This window comes from Rhincodon typus, chromosome 8 (assembly GCF_021869965.1).
Source record: "Rhincodon typus isolate 14 chromosome 8, sRhiTyp1.1, whole genome shotgun sequence".
NCBI lineage: Eukaryota > Metazoa > Chordata > Chondrichthyes > Orectolobiformes > Rhincodontidae > Rhincodon > Rhincodon typus.
In genome coordinates this window covers 76916214-76933149 of record NC_063339.1, presented here as the reverse complement: position 1 = coordinate 76933149, position 16936 = coordinate 76916214, and positions in this window count along the sequence as shown.

Here is a 16936-nt window from a genome sequence, read left to right as displayed (position 1 = left end):
TAATCATAACACGTACTTCAATGATCAGCCTAAATCAATTTATCTGTACTTAATTTTATTTCAATGAAAGAAGAATTTAACATGATACAATGCTCTGCATTTCAAACTGCTTGTCCCATGGAAGGCCAAATCTGTTCTCTCCATGTTACCCGTGTTTTAAAGCTCTATGCTGTGGACTGCACCTGACAAAGAAGCAGGGCTTCAAGAGCTACTGATTTCAAATAAACCTGTTGGACTATAACCTGGTGTCGTAAAACTCTACATTACAGCCTATGCATGTGATTAAAGGAATTAGATTGCTAATGTAAGATAACACAGTGTAGAGCTGGATGAACACAGCAGGCCAAGCAGCATCAGAGGAGCAGGAAAGCTGGCATCCTTAGAAGAGGCTTCGCAGTGGGTTAATGTAGTTGTTACTCAAGAAATCTGTTTTCAAAAGAAGGCACAAGGCTTGACATATTCCTTTTCGAGTCAAACCATGTTTTTGATATTCAGACTTGGTCTTTGTTGTAGCTCCCGTGTAGGTATAGAAATAGTTGTTGCTTGTACTCTGTCTCTCTCTCTCTCTCTCACACACACACACACACACACACTCTGATGTGTCTATCTCTGCCTGCAAGAGGACACACTTTGTCGTGGAGGGAGGTTTGAATGAATGAATGAAAAAGTGATGTTCAAATGCTGAGTCTGTCTGTCCTACTTGTGCTTAACGTGATACAATGCCACCCTCTGGTGCCCTCCCTGCATCACTGTACAAGGGGTAGATTTTCTTTGGGAAAACATCAATTCTCCTCATAAAACAATTCACCTGGAGGTGCCTGGATACAGTTGCAGTAGAATTACTCAATTTAATGCGGATAATGTCAGGAATGTTGATCAACAAACAAATAACGTGTGTTGTAGAAATACAAGTAACTTTAAAAACACATTGCAGAAAGAACAAAAACATTTCTTAGCATGAGCATCTTCCACTCTGAGGGACCTCAGTACGATTACAAGAGTCACAGACAGAAAGAGACAGAGAGAGGGCGCAACAGAGCGTGAGAACCACAGACACATGCAGAGAGAGAAAGCCTCAAAGAGGAAAAGAGAAAAAGAAAGCCAGAGAGAGAGAGAGCCACATAGAGAGAAAGCCACAGAAAGTGAGATAGAGAGAGGGAGGGAGAGGGAGAGAGAGAAAGAGCCAGAGAGAGTGGGTGAGCCACGGAGTGAGGGAGAGGGAGAGAGAGAGCCAAACTGTTAGTTATAAAATTGAACAGATGTGTATGATGGAATTGAACATAAGATTATTAACCAAAGGTATATCATTCCTCAGAGTACATCAATGGATATTATAAGGTCATTTCACATTTTCATCCGTCAATGCTGGGAAGCAGCTCCTTGACACGAGTTGTGTTATCGGTGTTTAAAGATCACCAAGGCCATCTGTGCGTGAAGCACAGGAGATGGTTGAGATACCAAACAAATGTTTCAGGTCTGTATTTACTGTGGAGAAGGATCTGGAAACTAGAGAAATTGAGGAAATAAATAGTGATATCTTGAAAAGTGTTGATATTAGAGAAGTGGAGGTTCTAGAAGTCTTAAAATGCCTAAAGGTGGATAAATCCCTGGGACCTGATCAGGTGTATCCCAGGACTTTGTGAGAAGCTAGGGAAGAGATTGTTGGGTGCCTTGCTGAGATATTTGTACCATTGATAGCCACAGGTGAAGTGCTGGAAGACTGGAGCCTGGCTAATGTGGTTATGAATTTTTTTAAAAGAAATGTAGTCAGGAAAAGACAGGGATCTATAGACCAGTCAGCCTGACGTCAGCAGTGGGTAAGTTGTTGGAGGGGATCCTGAGGGATAGGATTTACATGCATTTAGTAAGGCAAAGGCTGATTACAGACAGTCAACATGGCTTTGTGAATGGGAAATCGTGTCTCACTAACTTGATTGAATATTTTGAAGAGGTGACAAAGAACATTGATGAAGACAGAGCAATATACATTGTTTGTACGGATTTCAGTGAAGCATTTGACAAGGTTCTCCATGGTAGACTGTAGGTGACAGTTAGATCTCATGGGATCTGGGGGGGGGGAGCTGTAAATTAGAGGGCAATATATGTGGCAGTATTCTTCATTAACTATTTCATCAATGGACTCCTGATTCTCCCAACAACATTCCGAATAAGTCCTTTACCATTGCAGAAGCATCCTAAACTGCTATTATTATCATTTCTTGGAGACATTGTAATAGAAGCCAATATGGCTGTTAACAGTACCAACTTAAAATAACCAGCAATTTCTCAGAAGCAGTTTTGAAGATTTATAGACTTTATTTTAGTGCGTATGGAGAGACATGTTGAAACGTTTTGTCCTTCACTCATCAGGATTAATGCAAGAACACAAAATTTCAAATGATTACAGCAATTTACATTAGAGGAGAAATGCAGGTGCAGATCAGTTGGGAAGTCAATTCATTGACCAAGACATTGCCATGGAGAAAGGGCCAGGGAAATAGTTGCTGCCTATGTTTCCCCATTAAGGTGTTGGGAGGTCATGTTGTGGCTGTACAGGACCTTAGTTTGGCCACTTTTGGAGTATTGCATGCAATTCTGGTCTCCCTCCTATAGGAAAGATGTTGAGAAACTAGAAAAGGCTCAAAAAAGACTTATGAGGATGTTGCCAGGGTTGGAGGGTTTGAGCTATAGGGAGAGGATGAATAGGCTGGGGCTATTGTACCTGGAGCATCGGAGGCTGAGGGTGACCTTATAGAGGTTTATAAAATCATGATGGGCATTGATAGGGTAAATAAGTAAGGTGTTTTCCCTGGGGTGGGCGGGTCAAAAACTTGAGGGCATAGGTTTAAGGTGACAGGGAAAACATATGAGAGGGACCTAAGGGGCAACTTTTTCACACAGAGGGTGGTGTGTGCTTGGAATGAGCTGCCAGAGGAAGTGATGGAGACTGGTACGATTACAACATTTAAAAGGCATCTGAATGGGCATATGAATAGGAAGGGTTTAGAGTGATATGGGCCAAATGTTGGCAAATGGGATGAGATTTATGTAGGATATCTGGTCGACATGGATGAGTTGGACTGAAGGTTCTGTTTTTGTGCTGTATATCTCTATGACATTATGACCCTAATTCAAGAAATGTTCTAAGTGTTGAACACATTCCTTTTGTGTGAAACTATGCTGTTGATAATTCAGATTTGATCTTCACTGTAACTCTGGTTTAGGGCAACAAATACTTATTTGTTTATCCAGAAATTGAACATTATTAAAAATAAAATTGCTGTTGAGGTTTTGCATCTTGCTGATGTTCAAGACTGATCCAAGAATACTAAAATTCAAAGCGAGCAATAGTTAATGCTACATGAGAAAATGATGCTGAACAATCAGCAAGTCAACTGTGATTGATCAAGGTGTTACCATGGAGAATGCATGAGGGGACTGTTGTCACCAAGTTTTTCTCGAATTCAGGGATAATGTAAATCTGGACATATTCCTTCAGCCGCTTCAGTCAAGCATGAGAGAGTCACGTTATGAACACTTCAGTTGATCTTAAGCATATTTTCTGTGTATTTGTGAGTACACTTGGAGTTGTTCAGGATGAGCTGTTCCATCACAACCACATCCATTGATTGACATAGTGCTGTGATTTTTGCAAGCTCAAGCTCGCTCACTATAGTCAGTATTGTGCCTCTTGTGAACAGCCAAAGAGAGACACTATTTGTTTTGAACTGGAAATATTGTAAGGGCAGAGCTGGTTACACTTGCTGGAAGTGAAGAGTATCTGTACAGAGGTACCAGCTGACTAGAAACAAAAGTGAAATGTTGAAAGCATGTGGCTTTGTGGAATTAGAAGCAGGAATGAGCCAGGGCCAATAGATCCCTACAACTTCCTTTAGGGCTATGCTGAGGTCAATTGGGATTGATTAACAAGCTATCAGCCAGTGTCATTCTCCTTCAGTATAAATGGTTGTGATCCTTTGGAACTAAATATTCTTGTCCTGATGAGGCAGCATTCAAAAACATTTCAAAAAAAGGATTTAGGTTGTGATTTTCTGACTCAGTTTAACGCTTAAATAAAGTTTGTTCTGGATGGTGAAGATCTAGGACAGGTAAGTTGATGGGCCTTACATGGGGTCTTAACACGTGTGACTCCTCACGTTTCCCATATAAGATTCTAAGGATCAGGAGAAGACGACGATTTGTCCCAGGATGATCCCTTTCTGAGATGAGATCCTCCATGTTATAGGATTTGTCAAGCTGCACAATGATGTGCCGGTTCTCTGGCTGCATGAACCAATCCCTGATGAGGAATTCGCCGGAAAAGTCACCTTCTTGGATGTTTAAGAGCCTCCCAATGAGCTGCACATCCCGTCTCTCTAGGAAGAGGTTGTCCTTCGTGTGCCGACTGCCCAGGACGATGGTATCGTATTTCAGGTCTTTCGTGAAGTTGTCGATCACTTTGAGACCTCCTGAGCCATCCAGGTTGTAGAGGTCGGCTTGTCTCCGCCCCTCAGGGTATCCCGGCCATCCAAAGGGAGGAAGAGGACATTGCCCCCTTCCCCGCTCAGGAAGTTGTCGCCTCCTGAGCCGATCAGCACGTCGGCGTAACCGGTGCCGATGGTATTGTCCACCGTGTAGCATAAATCGCCGTCTGTGTCCGCCCCGATGCCGAAGCCAAGCTCCAGGTTGACCAGCACTCCCTGGCTCTTCTCGGGGTTTCCCGCAAACAACACGGTGTCCGAGCCAGTTCCGCCGTGAACACGGTCTGCCCCTGGCCCAGGGTAAACGATATCACTGTCGGTGCCGCCCAGGATCCAGTCTGTGCCTTCACCGCCGTGGATTTCATCGGCTCCTTGACCCCCCGACAGATAGTCCTCTCCGGCTGAACCCTGGAGTGTATTGTCTCCTCCATGTCCCTCCAGCACATCGGTGTCGGAGCCCCCGGTGATGGTGTTTGGCTGCGATTTGCCGGTGATGAAACTGCGCAGACGGCGTTGGCCGTAAACCGAGACGGCGTAGTCCAGGGATGGCACGGACGAGAGGTTCAGGTGCTGGCTACCCTGCAGTGCCATGTCCACATAGAGAGGCTGGAGCCCGCGCTCGTTGAAAGTGAACCAGATCCCGTCGCTGCTCCGTGCCACCAGGTGCTAGTGCGCCTCCCCGAACAGGTACCGGGACAGCGTACAGGAGAGATCCGGGGTGGCCAGGTGTATATCTGTCTCCCGTTCCATGCACGGATTCGGGCGAATTTCGCCGGCAACAGAATCTGATCCATGAGCAAATCCTCGGCGTAATTGTCGATGGTGCAACTGCCCTTGGTCAGGACGTACGTGTCGCTGCCATTGCCCCCCTCTGCATGGCAGAATCCTGAACCACAGTTGATATAATTGTTTCTCTGGTTGCCGTAGATCCAGTTCTGTTGGGAGGAGCCGACCAGTTTGACAGCTTGAGCTCCGTGCATTTATAAACACTTTGTCCAGCTTGGAGTTGGACTTGTCCACTGCATAGACCTGAGGGATGAGCTGGAAGAACTGAAGAGGAGGCTGTAAGATCCAAGGGAGGAATTGCGTGCTGTGTTGATCTGGAATTGTGAAGACCACACCATCCTTACACCGCAACATCAAGTGGCGATGTGTCCCATCCATGAACCAGTCTTTCAGGATGGTATTACAGCCGGGCTGCTTCTGGTACCGAAGGTGGGCATCAGTTGAACTTGAGACAAATTCCAAATCCTCAAAGTCTCCAGGCAGCAAGAGGAAATCCATCGCCTCCTTTGTGTGATCGTTGTCAATGATGATGGGCCTGAGCTGAGTCTATTGGCAGTCAATAATGTAGGTATCACTGCCACCTCTCCCCTTTAGAAAGTCAGCTCCCCCCATCCCACTCAGCACATTGTTTCTCTCGTTCCCATATACCCGATCGTCATGGGGAGATCCCACCACCGTCATGATCTGCTGGTTCCCAGGAAATGTGGCCAGGTCAAATTCCACGTGAGACCCTCGGCTGCTGAAGTCTATAAGCATTGGCTGGATCTCTGGCGTGGAGGTGGTGTTTGACACTTGGAACATGACAAAGTCGTCGCTGATGAAGACGATGTGCTGCCAGGCCCACCCTTCTCACCAGTTCTGGAGAATCACATAGGCCCCTGGTTTGGAAACAGTGTCATGGATGTCCAGGTCGCTGTTGTCCCTGAGAGTCACACCAAGGTTCTGGTGGTCGGAAGGCAGATGGACTGTGTCCGATTCTGCGTCGCTTGACCAGTTATTGATGGTGTCACTGGCCTTGTCTGCCTCGATCACATAGGTGTCCCTCCCGTCACGCCCCTCCAGGTATTGGCACCCTGGCCGCCCTGCAATACGTTGCCCAAGTCATTGCCGCGGATGGTATCCCCGTGTTTAGTGCCAACCACTGAGATGACAGACCTCCATCTCACTTCACTCAGGTCAACAGTTTCTGGCTTGTCTTCAATAGGAGAGAAATCGAGTGACACTGCTTGGAGTTTAATCCAGTCATTCAAGGTGGCATCGCCAATGGCGAAGGTGATGTAATCATTGCTCCTGAACTTCATGTGGCGGTACTCGTCGCCCAGGAACCAGTTCATGACCCGCACTTGATGCTGATTGCTGAAGAATAGCCTCAGGTCTTGCTGGGATTTCGTGGCAGAGATCTGAGCGAAGGAGATGTTGAAGAGGAGCCAGTCCGTCACTCCATCCTCTGCGTGATTATCGATATTGGTCACTCCTCCGCACTCAGGGATGAAGTACAGGTCCTGACCATTGCCCCACTGCACGCTGCTCCTCTGGGGTCCGAGGTAGAAGGCATCCTGACCGTCCCTTCCCCGGAGAGTGTAGTAATAGTCGGAGAGGGAGTAGGTGAGCTTGGCTCCTTTGGGGAGTTTCTGGACGGTGTAGAAGCGTTCGGCCGGGAATTGCCGGTGTAGGAGACATGAAGAGTGCTGCGATCCTCGGTCAGGGATCCAATGACCTGGCGGGTGTGCACATGGATGAAGAACAGCAGCGTGTCCGATTTCTCAATCAAATGAATCCGGTGGGTCTCTCCAATGCCAGCGACCAGGTCGTTCACGGAGCAGTGAGTGGGGAAGCAATGCTCTTTTTCCACGGTTCCGGAGCTGATGGGATTGGGTATTCGGACCGTCATACAATTGGCATCATCCAGTGCCCCCTCCGAAGGCAGAATCCTGCCCGGATAAGAAATTATCCCTCCCATGGCACCCATCGGCTTGGGTGTCCTCAGTGATGGTGAAATAACTCTCGGCGCTCTTCAGCTCCTCGATGAATTTCATATCTTTGCGATGTTGCTTGTCCAGCTCTGGGATTCTGCAAGCCAGAGACCACGGGGAAAACTCAGCCACCACAACCAAAATACTTTGGGCAATGTCTCGGAAAGCGAAGGCGATGCCCTTGAGGACTGCAAGGCAGCGCTGACCGGTCGATGCCCCCGGAGGTAAGGAGTCCAGGCTGCCCTTAATCTCCGATTATAGGGGGTCCAGGCCGAGTCTGATGATGGTCAGGACCAGGGTGACGGGGCCATCTCCGGCCCGGCTAGCCCTGTCAGTAAGATGGCACCGTCCAGCGTGACGTTGGTGTAACCGAGCGGGCTCTTCCTCTCCACGTCCTCGTAAATGTTGAAGGCGGCGAAGGTGGTGGAGAGCACTGGTGCCTCGGTGAACTTCCCCAGCTTGGACATTTGTCCCAGGAGGCTCTGGGCCGCTTTCCTCTCCATCTGGGTAGCGATGCTGGTCAGGGCACAGTGGGCAGAGCCCTCGAGAAGACTCGAGACGGCCCGGTTGATACCTGCCAGCTCGCCCAGCCTGTGAATTCCTTGTGCCAGCATAATGCCACCCTCCACATCGCGACCCTGTTCCAGGAACTCTCGGGCCCCCTGGAAACCCATGAGGGTGCCATAGACACCCAGGGCATAGTTAACTCTCTCCATGGCCTGGCTCCCACCCTCCGAGACCTGGCCCAGATCCCAGAAATGGTCATCCAGCAGCTCCTGCGATGCCAGCTTCTCTGCTTTGGTTGGGATTTGAAGCTCCTTACTGATAGAAGGGTCACTTTTGCTCTGTATTTTGACAGTTAAACTTCCCTTTTCTAAGCGCGCTGAGTCACGCACAACCTCATACTCCACCCTGTCCAGCTCCTCTTGGGATTTCACGCTCTGTGTTACCTCCCTCTCTAAATACTGTATGTCCTTGGCCATTTTCAAAGCCACTCTTGGTCGGAGACTCTTCCCCAGCACCGAGTCTTCCAATCGCTGCATGTGATCAACTGTATCTCGGCTCAGACTTAGGTAGGGGTTGGTTTGCTTTGTTGGAGTTTTCGGCAGGCGGTTGAAAACCTTACTGCTGATGTAGTGATCTAAAATATTCTGATCGGCTTGTGGTGGTAAGTTGTCGCTGCTCTGTTTCAGTGTGAAATATGACTAATTTCTCGTCGTCCATTTTCTCAAGACTCTCTGGGATAGATCCGCACCATGTCAGCCTGTACTGACTGCAAGTCGATGTTGGCATGGTTGGTCCCCCAGCTGCTGCCCCGAGCCATGGGGTGATGGTCAATGAATTCACGGGCATTTCGGGACTGGCCACAGAGTAGAGAGTTCATCAGCACCATCCTGGGATCCCTCACCACCTCCGCTAAGTGGGTCGCTGCCACTATAACGGCGTCATGTACATTGACATTATTACTGATCTTATTTGTCTTTCCAGTCATCCAGGCTATGGCATTCCGCTTGAAATCCGCGGCTGCTTTCATGCTGTTTAAAAGCCCGCTGTAGGTCAAATCGATCTCTCCCTCTGGGGCTTCACTATTCCGGAGGCTCAACATAAAAGTTCTCCAGATTGATCTTCAAAGTGAACTCACCAAGTTGTATGAATCGGTTTTCGTTCTTCATTCCGTTCACAACATTTTCGTATACTTTATTTATTATTTTCTCCGGCGCTGATCTATGTTTTCTCGTGTGATTTTGGCAATCCTGTCCCATATATCAATCATTTTGTTTTTGTCCCGTATTACAGTCGTATCATTTTCGTCCAACATGTTGTCAGGTGAAGGGATCCCCAGTTTATTCCATGCCCTCTGTACTTTTATTGTATTCTGATCTGAGAAGTCTGTATCTCGCTATTTGACTTTCCTGGATCAGATTGAGGACGTTCGCCAGATATTGCTGAAATCTCCGAAATACTCTCACTCGAACAATTTCTTGTTTCTGATCGGAAACTCTTGTCCTGTCAACTTCCTTCACCCTCTCACCTTCGGCCATATCAAATATTTGTCTAGTTTTCCTTTGAATAATTTCATCCAGTTTTGTGACCGGGACCAGGTGTTGGTTCCCGTCACGGTACCAAATTAAATATTCTGGTTGGTCCATCAAAGGGTGGATGTCTTCGTCTGGGTCATATGTGTGTGTCCAGGAGCCCTCCTCATCACCAAGATCTTCCAGCTGGTTGTCTTCACCCAGCCTCACCCGACGCCGGTGGCTGGTTTCATGCCTGAGCCAGTCTTCACCAGGATCCGATGTGACTTTGGTGCCGTCCGGGAGGACGCTGACCTTAGCAGTCCGGGCCGACAGGGAGCCCGCCTCCAGCTCATGGTTCTGTAGATCGATGAGAAGATCCCGGACAAACTGCTCGCCTTCAGGGACCGCGCCGACATTGCAGGCCACCAGGCTGAGCGACTGCACCGATTTGCTGGGGAAGGTGAGCGGCGATTGAGCACCACGGAGAGTGAGAATGGCCTGATGGGCTGTCATCCCTCCCAAGGTGCCCTCTTGGCTTGAGCCGTGGACAACCACCACCAGCTTTGAGCGGCTGGTCACCTCGGGGGCATTCCCCTGGAATGTCGATTTCAAAAAGATGAATTTTTGCCCATTCCATTCCAGCAAGGTCCTGTACTCCCCGGCGTGGATTTTCTGCTTGTTGTAGATCGAGTCGGATGCGTCTTGGACAATCTGATCAGGTTCCCCTCAGGATCACCGTGTGATCCTTACCCTCTGGGAAAATGACATCAATCTCCCCTCCAGCTTCCTGTAAATTGTTGTTGCTTACCTAAGCGGGAAATGAACAGAGAGGGAGAGTCTATGAAACAGTCCAGTGTCCAATTCCTAACAGTGTGTTGAATGGAATAGCTGACTTCCACTCTGTGTTCTACCTCATATCGGACTGGCATCATGTAATCCAAATACTTCTCCCACCCCTACACAGAAGTAACAGAATCAAGGTGTAAGGATACGCTTGGCTCTGGGAAGTGTTTTAGAAACCAAGGAGTCTGTATCTGTCTGTGTTATGCTGGAGTTCTAAGGCCTTCTGATGGAAAGAATTTTTAAAATCATTTTGTAGCATTTCTTATTTTCTATCATAAAGATCAACTCACTGTGTTGACAACTTCTGTTTTATCTCCGCATCAGGAACGTGTCTGTAGTTCAATAAAATGACCATTGTGTTGGCAAAGCTTTCGATTCTTCAGAACTGATTCATTAAAAGGTCAAATAACGCAGTTTATAATGAGTTCCAAATCAAGTGAGTTATGTTTATACACTTCAAAAATGCTAAAATGTGCGTGTTTTATATTAAGTTGTTGTTATATCCCTGCTCTCTGTTCATGAGAGCAGATTGGATGATAGACTGTCAGTGTTGTACTAATGGACTAAGTGATATTTTCTTTATTCATATAATGTCTATTTATCTCTCTTGAACATGAATAACCTGATCACTTTAACAATTATCCAGAACAACAGTATGTAGTGACAGATTTCCTCCTCTTCCAAATCTAATATGCATCATAAAATTCATAGGGAAAAGTAATATTGGATAAATCAATGTATTAATGGCATTTGATTCAAGACCTTTGTACCTTTGATGTCCCAGTCACATCTGCATCTTTCCAGTGGTTCAATAATTGGTGTGCTTTGCTAGAAAACAAAAAGGGAAAAGTAAACGTTATCTGAAATGCAAATTGTTTTTAGTACAAAAATACGTATATATCTGAGTTCTGTGTGATTGGTTTTCTTTGAGTGTTTCATATATTTCTATTGCTTTGTATGTATGTGGATATGTGTGGGTGTCTGTGTGTAGCTGTCTGTCTGTGCCTGTCTATGTGTCTGTATGTGTGTCTGTGTATGTCTACCTGTGTATGTGTGATTATGTGAATGTGTGTGTGAGGGATTGGAGTATGCCTATGTATATTTGAGTATCTTTCAGGAATGCCTGTGAGGCTGATTGTTTAAGTTTGTGTATTTGATTGTACCTGTTTGTAGGTGCCTGGTGTGCATGCTACATTTATTTATTTGCATTATTTCTGTCCATGTCTACTTATATATGGATTTTTGTGTGATTGGCAATATGAATTGCACAGGATATTGTTCTGAAGGCATAGTTTGTAACATTAGAAGTTGCCCATAGATTTTCTGTAGAGTTTTGCACTTGAATTTACTGCAGTTAAAGAGACATTAGCACAGCATGGTGCCCTCTTGAGAGCACCTGGGGCCCATTTGGCCAGAAGAAGAAATTATGCCCCTACTTAACAAATCATCTTAAAATATTCTTAAATAATAGAATGTCTGAAACAGCTTTGATTGGTTAAGTTACTGAATTTATCATCAAATCAGTTGTAGAAAGGGAAATGAAGTTAGAGAAAGATGTATTGAGAGATTGAAGGTAGAATGAGAGTCAAATCAAAATAATGTTTTTCACCTTTTCAGAAATAATTGTTGAAACAAATAAAAATCTGATTAAATGAGACTCCAAACTATGTAAGTTAATTTTCAGTGCCAAAGACATTGTTTGGCAGTAACTGTGGATTGACAGGGACTTAGACTGGAACAGACAAGCCCTATTCTTTACTGATCTCCGTTCAAGTCTATGAGGAACTATAGCGATCCCCACACCACTCAATATAAGTCACCGAGGTCTCCAGCACAGTAAAAAGGCCCTTTGGCCCATCAGTTCTGAGGAGAGGTCACCAGACCCGAAATGTTAACTCTGTTTTTTCCTTCACAGATGCTGCCAGGCCTGCTGAGCTTTTCCAGCAACTTTGTTTTTGTTCCTGATTTACAGCATCCACAGTTCTGTCAGTTTTTCTTTGGCCCATCAGGTTTATGCTGAACAAAAACAATCACCTAACTATTCTAATCCCATTTTCCAGCACTTGGACCATGGCCTTGTATGCCTTTGTCTTGCAAGTGTACATTGAATACTTATAAAAGCAGTGACTCCCACCACCCTCACATCCCCTCTAAATCTCTTGCCTTAAATCTATGACCCCTGATCATTGATCACACTTAGGGGATAAGTTTCTTCCTGGATATGCCATCTATGCCTCTCATAATTTTATTCATCTCAGTCATGTATCTGCATGTTTCATCGCTTGAGGGACACGGACTTCCAAAATCCCCCTCGACCATGACCCTCTGCTTTCTGCTACTTAGCCAATTCTGGATCAATTTGTCACATTTCCTTGGATCCCATAGGCTCTTAAATTCATTATCTGTCATGTATGCATGACCTCATCCAAAGCTTTGTTGAAGTCCAAATATAATACGTCAAATGTACAAGTCATTTGCACACCTGCGTAGCTCTTCAAAAACTTCAATCAAGTTGATCAGATACGATGACACCTTAACAAAATTACTGTCAACTGTACTTAATCCAAGGGCGGATTAATTCTGTCCCTCAAAATTGCTTCCAACAGTTTCCCCATCGCTGAGGTTAGAATGACTGGCCTGACATTTCCTGGTTTATCCCACCCTCCCTTCTGAATAACGGTACCACATTGGCTTTCCTCCAGTCCTCGGGTATTCTCCAGTGGCCAAAAAGGAATTGAAAGTTATTTCCGATGCTCCATTTCCTCCCTTGCCTCGCTCAACAGTCTGGGATATGTTTTATCTGGCCCTGGAGATTTATCTACTTTTAAGCCAAAGATGTGCAGATTAGGTAGATTGGCCATGCTAAATTACCCATATTGTTCAGGGATGCTGAGGTTAAGTATGTCAGCCATGGGAAATGCAGGGTTACAGGGATAGGGTAGGGGGATGTGTCTGGGTGGGATGCTCTTCAGAAGATTAGGGTGGAGTTGTTGGGCTGAATGGCCTGTTACCATACTGTGGGGATTCTATGAATCTATAGATGAAAAAGCCTGCCAGATGACTTAAAACCTACTCTCTGTTTGCTAATTTCCTTCAGCAGATCACAGTCCTTCTCCCTGATTTCTATGTCCACAGCATTCATTTCATTAATGAACACTGACACAAAATATTCATTTTGAGCACTGCCTATGTCCTCTGGCTCCACACACAACTTATCTCTGTGGTCCTTAACGCTTCCTATTCTTTCCCTAGTTCTCTTTTTATCCTTAACGTATTTGTAAATTAACATACGATTTTCCTATATTTCACCTGCTATTATTCTTTTATACTCCCTTATTTTGCTCTCCTGATTTCCCTTTTAGATTTCCCCTTGCACATTCTTTTCTCCTCTAGAGCTTCTGTTGTTTTGAACTGTTGGTGTCTGCGATATACCTCATTTTTTTCACTTTATCTAATCTGTACATCCCTGGATAACCATGGTTCACTGGATTTGTTCATTCCTAATATATTTGGATGGGGAGCCACATGACAGGATATTATTTCAGGTTGCTTCCATTCTACTCCCTGAAACATAGTGGGCAAAATAACTTTCATCAGTAGTGCACCATAGTGTGAAAGGAAAAAGAGGAACAGCACTTGAGGTTTCACCAAGAGTGACCGAGTTCAGTAGATTGCTTCCGTGTATGAAACATTTGGCTCCTGTTATGAAAAATGGCAAGTTAGTGTCAAAAGAGATTATTGCTGTTGATGATTCTTTATGTGAAAAGCATTTTAAAGCTTTATCATTGAGTACAAACATACAGACTGAACATTGGGCTTTGTGTTCTTCTGTGCAACATATACTAGTACCTGTCTCAATCTGGTTGGTTGAAGTCAATTAATAGATATAAATTTAATTTTATTCTAGTCAATAGGAGAATTTAACATGGTACAATGTCATTCATGTCAAACTTCCCATGCCTTTAGCATGCCAAATTTGTTCTTGTACCACTGCACTTGGCAGACAATCCATGTGATTAAAGGAGCTAACCTGCTAATGCATTTAATAATGGAACATTTCAAGTAAGTTGCTACAAAATCTCCACAGCCACCATACTAATTTATTGGAGTCATTGGAGAGAAAGCACTGATGCTGCCAGACCTGCTGAGTTCCTCCAGCATTTTCCACTTTTGTTTCAGATTCCAGTTTTTGCAGTTCTTTATTTTGTTATATAGCTATGGTAATCTACTCTGGATAGAGTCATAGAATCATTCAGCACACAAACAGAAACTTCAGTCCCACTCGTCCTTGCTGACCATCCTAAACTGAACTTGTCCCATGTGCCTGTGTTTGGCCCGTATCCCTCTAAATCATTTCTACTAAGCATTCCAATTTTGATGCAAAACTGCATGTAATCATGCATTCTTAAACTGCAATGGCTGGAATTGAATTCAGCTATCTTGATTATTTGTCTAGGCTTTTGGTTTGCAGTCCAGTAACATATGTACTATCATATTCTAATATATTTTCATATATTCAAATATTTTTTACATCATGGTAGGAGAAATGCCAGAGTCCATTATAAAATATTTAATAGCTGATCATTTGGAAAACAGTTCCAGGATCAGACAGAGTGAGTATGAATTTATGAAAGGGAAATCACACTTGACAAAATCAGTTGAATTATTCGAAGATACAGCTAGTTGATGACAGGATGCCAGTGGATGTGTACTTATTTGAGTTTTCTGAAGGCTTTAGTTAAATCCCTATGAGAGATTAGTGTGTAAAATTGTAGGGCATGGGTTTGGGCTGGTATGTTGAGATGGATGGAAAATTGGTTGACAGACAGGAAACAAAGAGTAGGAATAAACTATTAAATGCATTAGCAGGTTAGCTCCTTTAATCACATGTAGGAATAAACAGGTCTTTTGCCAAACAGCAGGCGGCAACTACTGGGGTACGGCAGGGATCAGTACTGGGATCCCAGCTTTCACAATGTATATTCATAATTTTGATGAGGGAACTAATGTATTATCTCCAAATTTGCAGACGACTCAAAACTGGGTGGGAGGGTGTGCTTTGAGGAGAATGAAGAGATTAGGTGTGATTTGGACAAGTTGAGTGAGTGGGCAAATGCAGTATAATGTGGATAAATGTGAGGTTATCCACTTTGGGATCAAAATCAGGAAAGTGGATTATTATTTGAATGACCATAAATTGAGAGAGGGGATTGTGTAACAAGATCAAAGTGTCCTTCTACACTAGCCACTGAAGGTAAGCATGTATGCGCAGCTGGAGGTCAAGAAAGCTAATAGTGTGTTGGCCTTCATAGCAAGAGGGTTTGAGTACAGGACCAGGGGTGACTTGCTGAAATTATACAGGGCCTTGGTAAGGTCAAGATCTGGAAATATATTGTGCAGTCTTGGCCTCCTTCTCTGAGGAAGGATGTTCTTACTGTAGAGGGTGTGCGAAAATGTTTTACCAAATTGATGCCTGGGATGGTGGGACTGACATGTGAAGAGAGTTGAATCAGTAAGGATTGTATTCACTGGAGTTCAGAAGAATTGGGGGGAACCTCATAGAAACCTATAAAATTCTACCAGGATGAATGTAGAAAGGATGTTCTTTGTGACAGGGGAGTCCAGAGCCAGCAGTCACAGTCTGTGGCTAGAGGATAGACTATTTATGAGTCAGATGAGAAGAAATATCTTCACCCAGAGTATGGTGAACCTGGGGAATTCACTACTAAGAAAAGTAGTTGAGGCCAAAACTTTGTATGATTTTCAAGAAGGAGTTGGATAGAGGACTGAGACTAAAATGATTAATGTATAGGTGAGAAAAGCAGGAGAAGGCCATTGAGTTGGTTGATTAACCACGATCATAATGAATGATGGAACATGCTCATGGGACCAAATAGTCCAGCCCTGCTCCTATTTCCTATATCTATGATTTCTTTTATAGAAATAGTGTGTCAGGATATCAGGGAAAATGCAGGAGACTGACACAATGTAATGATGCTTGTTTGAAGTGCTGGGCCCAGTGGGCTCTTTCTGCACTGTAATAACTGTTATTCTGTGAAGAAAGGATGCAAACAGTTTAAAAGAAAGGTTTAAATGATTAGAGACAACAATTACAAGAGTAGACTGGAGAAGCTGGAGTTTCTCTGTTTCAGAGAAAAAAGATTGAAGCAATTTGACAGGGTATGGAAAATCATGAGTGATCTGGAAAATTGATCGAGAGAGAAACTGCTCCCATTGTCAAAAGGGTCAAGAGCTTGATGCCATGAATAAGGAGATTGGGAAAGAATCAAAGAGATTTGATGAAACTGTTTTTACAAAGCAAGCGGTTTGCACCTGAAAAGCACTGCCTGTGGGCGTGGTGGAGGCAGATTCAACTTATGGCTTTTAAACAGGAAGTTGATAAGTGAGCACCTGAATGGAAATATTTGTAGGGCTACGTAAAAAGTCTGGTAACTGGGACTAGTTAAACTGTTCTTGCAGAAATCTAATGGGCTTTGCACATAAAATGACATTTTTTTTAGCCATTTTAAGATTCTACACTGTCCCTGATAGTAAACTTACCGCCTAGAAGGACAAAGGTAGCAGATGCATTGAACATTACCACTTGCACTATTGATCTGTTGGATTTCGCCATCTACCAGATATCTGATAGAAAATAGGCAAAGTATTGACCCTTTGTCATCCTCTCTCCTGTTCCAATAATCCAGTACATGGGGAAATCAAAAACTTGAGCAAATTGGCCAAGGAGTGGCAGATGGAGTTTAATTTAGTTAAATGTGAGGTGCTGCATTTTGTTTGGATTTATCAAGGCAGAATAATATACTTAATTGTAGGG